The sequence below is a fragment of the Nansenia antarctica genome (assembly GCF_963989245.1).
Source record: "Nansenia antarctica genome assembly, chromosome: 5".
NCBI classification, from domain to species: Eukaryota; Metazoa; Chordata; class Actinopteri; order Argentiniformes; family Microstomatidae; genus Nansenia; species Nansenia antarctica.
The window spans coordinates 12,121,099-12,129,909 of record NC_137690.1 but is presented as its reverse complement, the minus strand read 5'-3'; the positions used below and the strand labels follow the sequence as shown (position 1 = coordinate 12,129,909).

Here is an 8,811-nt window from a genome sequence, read left to right as displayed (position 1 = left end):
ATTGGCTTACATTTGAATCATTCCTATCTCCCCCAAACTGCTAACAGATGCTGAAGCACTAGAGCTGCCGTGGGAGTAGGATATAGGTTGGATGGCCACCCAAATATAACCTTAATATACGGCACTCCAGCTAATCCTATGCATTGCCAAAGGCATGAATCAGCATCATGCCCAAAACCTCTACTCTTCACCTTAATCTTTCTCTTGAAGTCATGAAACTAAAAAACATGTTTAACCTAATTTAATGTTGTACTGTTTAGTTCAATCAATATAGGAGAGTTTACCTGACTCTTGCGTCTTGTGTGTAAACGCCTGATGAGAATTTACTGGGTTAACTGTACTGGAATACCGGTCTTCATTTTAGTTTTTACAATCGTCTGTGTGGGGGAACCAGACCTTGTGAAACCAGAAGTGTGTCAACTCTCTCCATGACTGGGGATCCCTAGGTGCTATGTACTTTTCCTACTTTATAGATGAAGACAGATCATCATTGGCTTTTCTATGGTGCGGTCAGGCGGTTTCCTGGATAGTGGATACAGATATTAAAGCTTAGTCCTAGACTCTCCATTGGGGATTCTAATCCATGATTTGACTTAATCAAAAAAGGAGAAAGAAAACAGTGTTGCAGCCATTATGTCTGTGCTGGATGTCATTTTTACTGTTGATCACTGGGTAGCGAGGGCATAGGAGTGCACAGGTATACAGTATAGGTGAGCTCACCGGTAGGCTACAGGTGTTACTGATTGAACTGGTGAGCACACAGTCTTTGACCGTGTTGCCACATGCGAAACGTTGTAGTGTATCATGTTTTTTATAATAAAGTAAACAAATGATTGCAACGTACAGAAGTCGTCGGTGTTGGTATCACGAGTCAACTAAAGTTTACAGTTCAACAGTCGCGGTGACTTTTGAGGAAACAGTCACCACAAACAGTATTACTTCAAAAGCTTACCTAATTTCAACAGGCCTCATGATATTTCCAGCGGCAGACTGGATAGTTTCAGCCCAATCATAAAAAAAAATACTTTTAATTCCCTACCGGTAATTGGTTGGGTTTTTTCAGTCGTTATCTGGATGAAGCTGTGGTTGACTTTTGAGCTGTCTTGTTGACCAGAAAGTAAGTATAGTAATGACTGACTTGTTGCAGAGTGGGAGTCTCTCTCTTCCCTGTGTCTGACTCAGACCTTTTTTGTTTGGAGTTTTGATTTTCCCAAAAGCCTTGTTGTGCAAACTGCTTTGTTAACATTCTCCCACAAGCCTAGAGACTGCACGCTCCTGCAGATTCTTCCTCTAGTCTACAACATCAGAAGTATACATCAATTCCTCACCAGAGAAGCAGTTCAACTCTTGGTCCAGTCACTGGTCATCTCCCTTCTTGAATACTGCAACGGACTCCTGGCCGGGTTCCCTGCCACTGCAATCAGACCTTTGCAGCTCATCCAGAATGCTGCCACCCGTCTAGTGTTCAACCTCCCCAAATTCTCTCATGTTACCCCCCTCCTTCGCACCCTTCACTGGCTCCCGATAGCAGCTCGCATCAGATTCAAGACCCTGGTGCTCGTCTACTGGGCGGCAAGGGGAACAGCCCCTGCCTACTTGCAAGCAATGGTCACCCCCCAAACACCGGCCCGTTCACTCTGCTCTTCCACCTCTCCTGGCCAATTGGCTCCACCGCCTCTACGCGGATGCGGCAGTCGCGCTACCCGATCATGTCTCTTCACTATACTGGCTCCCTGCTGGTGGAACGAGCTTCCCACTTCTGTCAGGACTGCAGAATCACTCCCCATCTTCTGTTGTAGACTGATGACCCATCTCTTCATGCTACACCTTAACTGTCCCTCCTGAGACATCTACCTACCCTCTACCCCCTGTACAGTTTCTCCAGTGTAAAAAAATAATTCTTCCTTCTTCGAGCACAATGACTGCTAATAGCCACAGGCCTGAGCATACTTTTTCCTGCTATGACTGGTGGATTGATGATTCACTTACTTAGTCAAAAGTAAAATGTCATTTTAAATGTCAATATAAAATCTATCATCTCAACATTTCCTAAGAGACTTCGGCTATGCAATCTACAGTGCCCATGTTTCTGATAGTTTTGTTCTGGACAGATAGCAATAGCAAACTCCAAAGGCAAATACAAAACTTAGAATCAATACTAGACAGCTCTCTTATGCCTGCACAAATGATGCAATGGAACACACCTGACTTACCAGAAATAACCGTCAAGCCCATTTTCAAATTCATTTTGGGTACCCTAAAAAAGGGGGACTTTACAACAATTTTGGGGGGGGTCATTTCTGAATGGTGAAACCAATATGTACACAAATGCCATCAAACAAAAGCTGATAATCTCTATTTTAACCTCATAGTAATTTTAAGAGGGTTCATGACTGTATAATTGTACACTGTATGATGAGTTTTTGGCTCCCCAGGCTTTCATTGGGTGGCCCAACTCAATTGCTGCCAAAGCATCCTTAGAAAATTGGACCTTAATTCCAAACAAGGGGGGATATGCTCCACTCTTTTTTTTTTCTGCTGCCTGGCTAGACAGCTGACTGTACTTCCTAAAACGTTTAGGCCTCACACACTTTTGCTCTGCTCCTATTCAACTGTGGGTGGTTTACAGGAAGAATCAATGCCACAGCTGTACATTTTACAATTGAAAACCAGTGAATTTACGCGTAGTCTGCAGAAATTTGGCCGACATGGCGTATTTTCATACCATGTTCGGTTGTCGGTTGTGTTGGTGTGGTATGAGCTTATTTACAGCGAGGGGGAGGGGGGTGGGGGGAATTAAATGGTTCCCACAGTTCTGGAATCTATTTACTGTAATTGACTCAAGCATAATGAGTCAACATAAAGTCTGTTTTATATCAAACCACCATTCTCAGAGAGAAATAAAGGTTGTAGGTGAGCAACATTAATTATCTATTAAATCTCTATTGATTGTGCTGTCAGTATCCTCTTGACATGAGCTTTCATCATTCATATTGTATTCAGTGGATAGGCTTGTCATAGCCTGTTCCTGTGCGTAGGCTAGCCATACCTTTTCCTGAGAAAAACCGTTAAATCTGGTGTGAGTAACTGGTGTAATTTCCTGTGAAATTTCAGTTCACCTGTGTGACTCAGAACATGTTAATATTACTCAAAAGAGGATAAAGCTTGTGTCTCCAGTGAGACAATGCATCGTCCTGCATGTCTGAACATGAACCCCACTGACCTTAAGCAGCTGTCTGAGACTCTATACCTCCCATCACACACACACACACACACACACACACACGCACACACACACACACACGCACACACACACACACACACACACACACACACACACACACACACACACACACACAAACACACAAACCCCCTTCGACCCACTGTCTCTCGCTCTCTAGGGGGGAGGAAAGGAAGAGTGCCCCCCCACGGAAAATCCCTCTGAGCCCTGGTCTAGTCATGTGATGTGTGGAGTATACTACTGGGAGCGTGATAAAGGGGTTTGGAGACGGTGGACAAGGTCAATGGCAGTAGGGGGCTTATATGACTCCGACTGGGCAAGCCCATCTTTACAACACCCCTGTATTACTACTATTGGTCACTGACTGGCTGTCAGCTGTCCTAACATGATTGACACCTGTCCAATGGTGATTGACACCTGGTGTCTGGCCTGCCCTTATGATTGACACCTGGTGAGTGTACATAAGCCAGTTGTGCTGTCTGTCTCCTGCTCTGACCAGCCGCGTGCAATACCCAGCTCCTCTCTCCTTTTCATTATTGTTATGCTCTTCGGAAGTGGTAGAAATGAGTGGGTTGGCCTTGGGAGGAGGGTAACATTCTGCGCTCTGTCTAACTTTGCTCTGTCTGTCCCGTTGTTTTTCTATCGATACCAAGACCTACGTCTTTTGTAACGATATCCATCGTCCATCCTGTATGTTGTAATTTTCTTAGATCTCCTCATTTCAAGCCTGATTGAGCTCAGGAAGACATTTGTTGATGTGCCATCACCTGTAGATGTCCATCTGTTAACACAACAAACACAGCTTCTCCCTAGAGAACCATTCACACAACCTTTTTTTTTGTAACGCACACTAAACTGTGAAATCTGTTATCAACTACAACAGTCATGCAATGACCCCCTTAGGTTTGAGCCTTTAAATGGTTAATATGAGCCTCTGAGCCGCTAGCTTCGCCCACTTAGACGCACTCTAAAGCTGAGGGCCTCGGGCACCGTGGTCTGGACCTCAATCCCAGGCTTCAGAGGATCAGGGTTCAAGTCTGTCCAGGGGCATCGCTTCTTTCCCACATCTTCTACTCCGACCAAGGGGGTTTACAAAACCGTATGTGTTTAACATGTTTCCCAGCACCTTGGGAAAACAAGGGGGGGGCTGTTTTTTGTTTTGTCAGCAGTTTGTGTTTGTCAGCAGTTTGCTTGGTTTGATCATGGTCTAAATGTCAATACTAAATACTTTGACGTGTTTTTTTGAGTCAGAGGAAAGTGGTTGTATTGTGTGGTTTTCTGTTTTTGGTGCCGACATCGGTTCAAGTAGTATTTGAAAGGATATGAAATACTTTGCTGTGCTTGATTGAGTTCACCTGGTTACGCTGGGTCTGATGAAATAGTGACATAATTGCAAACCCCACCTGGTACTCCAGATTGACTCAAGCTAAGTTGAACGTATTTGAATGTACATGTTGTGGTGCCAATTGTATAGTTGTTTAATGGTATAATGATCAGACTAGAAGCTAAAACATACTTTTGCATCGTTTGTAATAACAAACTGGACTGGACTGACAACACCGAGGCTCTTCTCAGGAAAGGGCAGAGCAGACTGTTTTTCCTGAGAAGGCTGAGGTCTTTCGGTGTCTGCAACAAGCTGCTGCGAATGTTTTATCAGTCGGTGGTTGCCAGCGTTCTGTTCTTCGCCGTGGCCTGCTGGGGTGGAAACATCTGTGCCAGGGATGCTGCGAAGCTAAACAAACTGGTGAAGAAGGCCAGCTCTGTGGTGGGGACCGGGCTGGACAGCCTAGAGGTGGTGGCAGAACAGAGGATGGGGAAAAAACTGGCGGCCATGCTGGCCAATCCCTCCCACCCGATGTACTGCGAGCTGGCGGGGATGAGGAGCAAGTTCAGCCACAGATTTGTTCTCCCCCGTCAAAGTACAAAAAGATTTGGACAGTCCTTTGTTCCAGCTGCACTCCGACTCTACAACCAGGCCCTGCAGGGCGGGGGAGACCTGGAGCTGGAACTTTGGAACTTGGAACTTTTTACTTATTGAGCCTGCACTGTTTTATGTATTTTATTGAATGTTTTCTGTCTGCCCTAACTAAGCTGTTTGACAACAAAATTTCCCCATTGGGGACAATAAAGGTTTTCAATCAATCAATAGACATGTATTCAGTATCAGTACGAGCAGAAAAGCACAACATCTTAAAAAGACATTCCATAACAGTGCAGTCTGTGTGGTCTCTTAAATAAATAAATAAATTTGCCATTTAGCAGACGCTTTTAATCCAAAGCGATTTACAATTACGAATTACAGGGACATTCCCCCTGGAGTAACTGAGGGCTAAGTGCCTTGCTCAAGGGCACACTAGTAGTGGTGTGGTTTCAGGTGGGATTTGAACTCACAACCTTCTGATCACAAGTCCAACTCACTATCCACTAGACCACCACTACCCCATCTACCCCATCTCTTGAAGACCCATATGCAATGGACTTGGAAGAAGACCTAGGCCCAATCATGAGGGCTTCTGACGTTACCTGCTTCCTCTTTGGACAAAGTCCTAACATAATCAGAACGGCAGGGCTTAATAAGAACAACTCCTCCTTCCTAGACTTGGAATGTGCTGACTGTTGACTTATGTCCCGTTGGGTCAAGGGAAAGTTAGCACCCGTTTTATGCTTTCAGAGGTGGCATGGTGCCGGAGGTGTGCTACCTTTTATTGGTCATGTGATATGTGGGTCATCTTGGGGCCCCGTGGCAGATCACAAGGATCAAGGAGCCTTTGATTCACTATGACTCAGTGATTTATGGGTCCTCAAAAAGCAACAGGACTTCCTCAGTTGCATAATAGTGTCCGTTTACACACCAATTACTCAACTTATCAGTCTTTACTACATGCATGAGTCCATAAAGTAGGAACTGTATACCAACAAAATGAATTAACGATGCCGGTAACACTTAAAGAGAGGGAAAACTACAGTAATATCCAGTAGTATCCTGTGTCAGAGTATCCTACCCTATACTGTCTTGCAACTGAGACACCTTACATTTGCATGAAACATAACACACATAACGCTCACACACATGCACACAAGTAAAGTACACACACACTCTCCCTCTCTCTCTCTCTCTCTCTCTCTCTCTCTCTCTCTCTCTCTCTCTCTCTCTCTCTCTCTCTCTCTCTCTCTCTCACACACACACACACACACACACACACACACACACACACACACACACACACACACACACACACACACACACTAGGCCAGCCCAGCTGTATACTATAGGTACAGGGTATGGTAGGTAAGTGGCGGTCAGCCCCAAGATGATTACAGTGCAGACAGCCATGGAAAAGACACCTAACTCTTTTACAAGGGCCCCCAGGGTGCGAGGCACATCTTCTCTTGTAACGGGGCTGATCACCTCTGCTCCAGCACTCATCTGGTCCAGGCAGTCGCACAGACAACGCAGTGATTTCACACAATTAGTGCCGCCAACCAGACCTGCCTGTCAGCATTGATTCACAGGGGCTCCCTTCTCAATGACTGCTATTAAGTGCCATCATTAGCATCATTATTAGCAGCTAAATTTGCTTAAGGAAACTTAATGACATGTGACTTTCTGTATTCACAGGAATGACCTACCATGGGGTGAGTCGTCAGACAATCAGGATGCAGTTCTGCGCATCGGTCAGCCCTCTATCAAATTGATTGTTGTGTTAAATTATACATTTCTATGCAGTGCATTGATATTGGGAGGAGTTGAAGGGAAATCTGTTGATATGTATTTTTATTTACTACTAATTATTATTTTTTTACTATATTTTGTTCTTATCAAGGGGTAGTCTATGCCAATGCACTATGAGAGAGAGTTTGGGAAATTATTTTTTAATGCATTTTCCTCGTTAGTCTTACAGAAACATTTGGTTTGTTAATAAAGTGTTTATTGGTTCTGGTTTACTCTTTTAATCGCTTGAAAATGCATGAAAATGTGAAAATGTTCTTGGTTCTCAAATCTGTGCTGTAAACTGCTTTAATAAATGCTATGTTTTACTCGATAATGGGGCTTTATGCCTCCTATGTCCTACTTTTGAAGTCTCACACATTTCTCATACTAAACGGGATTAATCAGCTTTGAGGTGTCATGCTCAGTGGCGGACTCAGGGTGTTTGAAGGGCAGGGGCGAAAAGAAAAAAAATGGCACCTACTGGACAACATGGGACCCCATCAGTGCACATGGTCAAGTTTAGACCATTGGAAGGGCAGCCAATAGGGCACATCCTCTTATTTCGCCACTCAAAAGGGCACTTTAGTGCGACGTTTTTCAACTGTGGGGGCACATGGTCAAGTTTAGACCATTGGAGGGGCACGTCCTCTCATTTTCGCCACTCAAAAGGCCATTTTTGCCACTCAAAAGGGCACTTAAGAGAGACGTTTTTCAACCGTGGGGGCACCAGGAGGGGCGGTCGCCCCCCCTGCCCCCCACTGAGTCCGCTAGTGGTCATGCTAGAGGAAATCAGCATTATCTGATGTCTGAACAACAGTACACACACACACACCCACACACACCAGCCTGGTCTCACACGGCAGACGTCAGAAGTCGACGTTTATGGACAAACGTCGAATTCTGACGTGAGATTGGGGTAGCTCGTTCTGAAAGCGCAGGGGTGCGCCTGTCGGGCTGCACTTGCATTAATTAGTTAGGCCACATTTAGGGTTAGGGTTAAGGTTAGGGTTAGGGTTAGGGTTAGGGTTAGGCTTACCCTAACCCTAACCCTAGGGTTACCCTAACCCTAACCCTAACCCTAACCCTAACCTTAACCCTAACCTTAACCCTAACCCTAACCCTAACCCTAACCCTAACCCTAACCCTAACCTTAACCTTAACCTTAACCCTAACCCTAACCCTAACCCTAACCTTAACCCTAACCCTAAATGTGGCCTAACTAATTAATGCAAGTGCAATTCAAAATGGAATAATCCCGAGAGAAGCCCCGACAGGCGCACATAACAGGCGCACCCCTGCGCTTTCAGAACGAGAATTCGGAATTCGACGTTTGGATATAATCTCACGTCAGAATTCGACGTTTGTCCATAAACGTCGAATTCTGACGTCTGCCGTGTGAGACCAGGTTGCACCCACACACATGTTGTTGGTGTTACATCACTATTACCCGCATACAGCTGCTAATTGAGAAAAAAATAGATTCTATCACCTGTTAAGTGGTGCGCTGAATTGCACACATTTTCTTTCATTTTCTCCCCATAGCCTGTACATTATCGGATAGATAGCCTGTCTAGTAATGAAGAGCAACACATAGCCTATATTAATTTAGAATTACGAATGAGTGAATGTAAAAGTACAAATATACTGAGGAACCAACTACAATAGGCATGCATTAGGGAATTCATAGAATACTATTCTCAGACCTTTTTTTAACCATTACCACACACGTCAGTCAGCTTCCTTATCTGACAGCAGTCAATGACTGATTATCAGACAGACAGGAGTTAACTAGAGTGGTCCGGCCTCTCCCCCATGTGGAAAGGACAGGCAACGTGTCTTCAGTTACCCACTGATTCTG

At 44.7% G+C, this 8,811-nt stretch overlaps 1 protein-coding gene across 1 annotated transcript in view; it reads left to right on the top strand.

Annotated features, from left to right (window-relative positions):
- Window positions 1-7,059, top strand: part of LOC308157738 (DNA repair protein XRCC4-like) — a 48,765-nt gene extending 41,706 nt beyond the window's left edge. Inside the window, exon 8 of the mRNA XM_080531345.1 lies at window positions 6,861-7,059. The gene's annotated coding sequence lies outside the window, so the exon portion shown is untranslated. The remainder of the gene's footprint in view (window positions 1-6,860) is intronic.
- The last annotated feature ends 1,752 nt before the right edge of the window (window positions 7,060-8,811 follow it).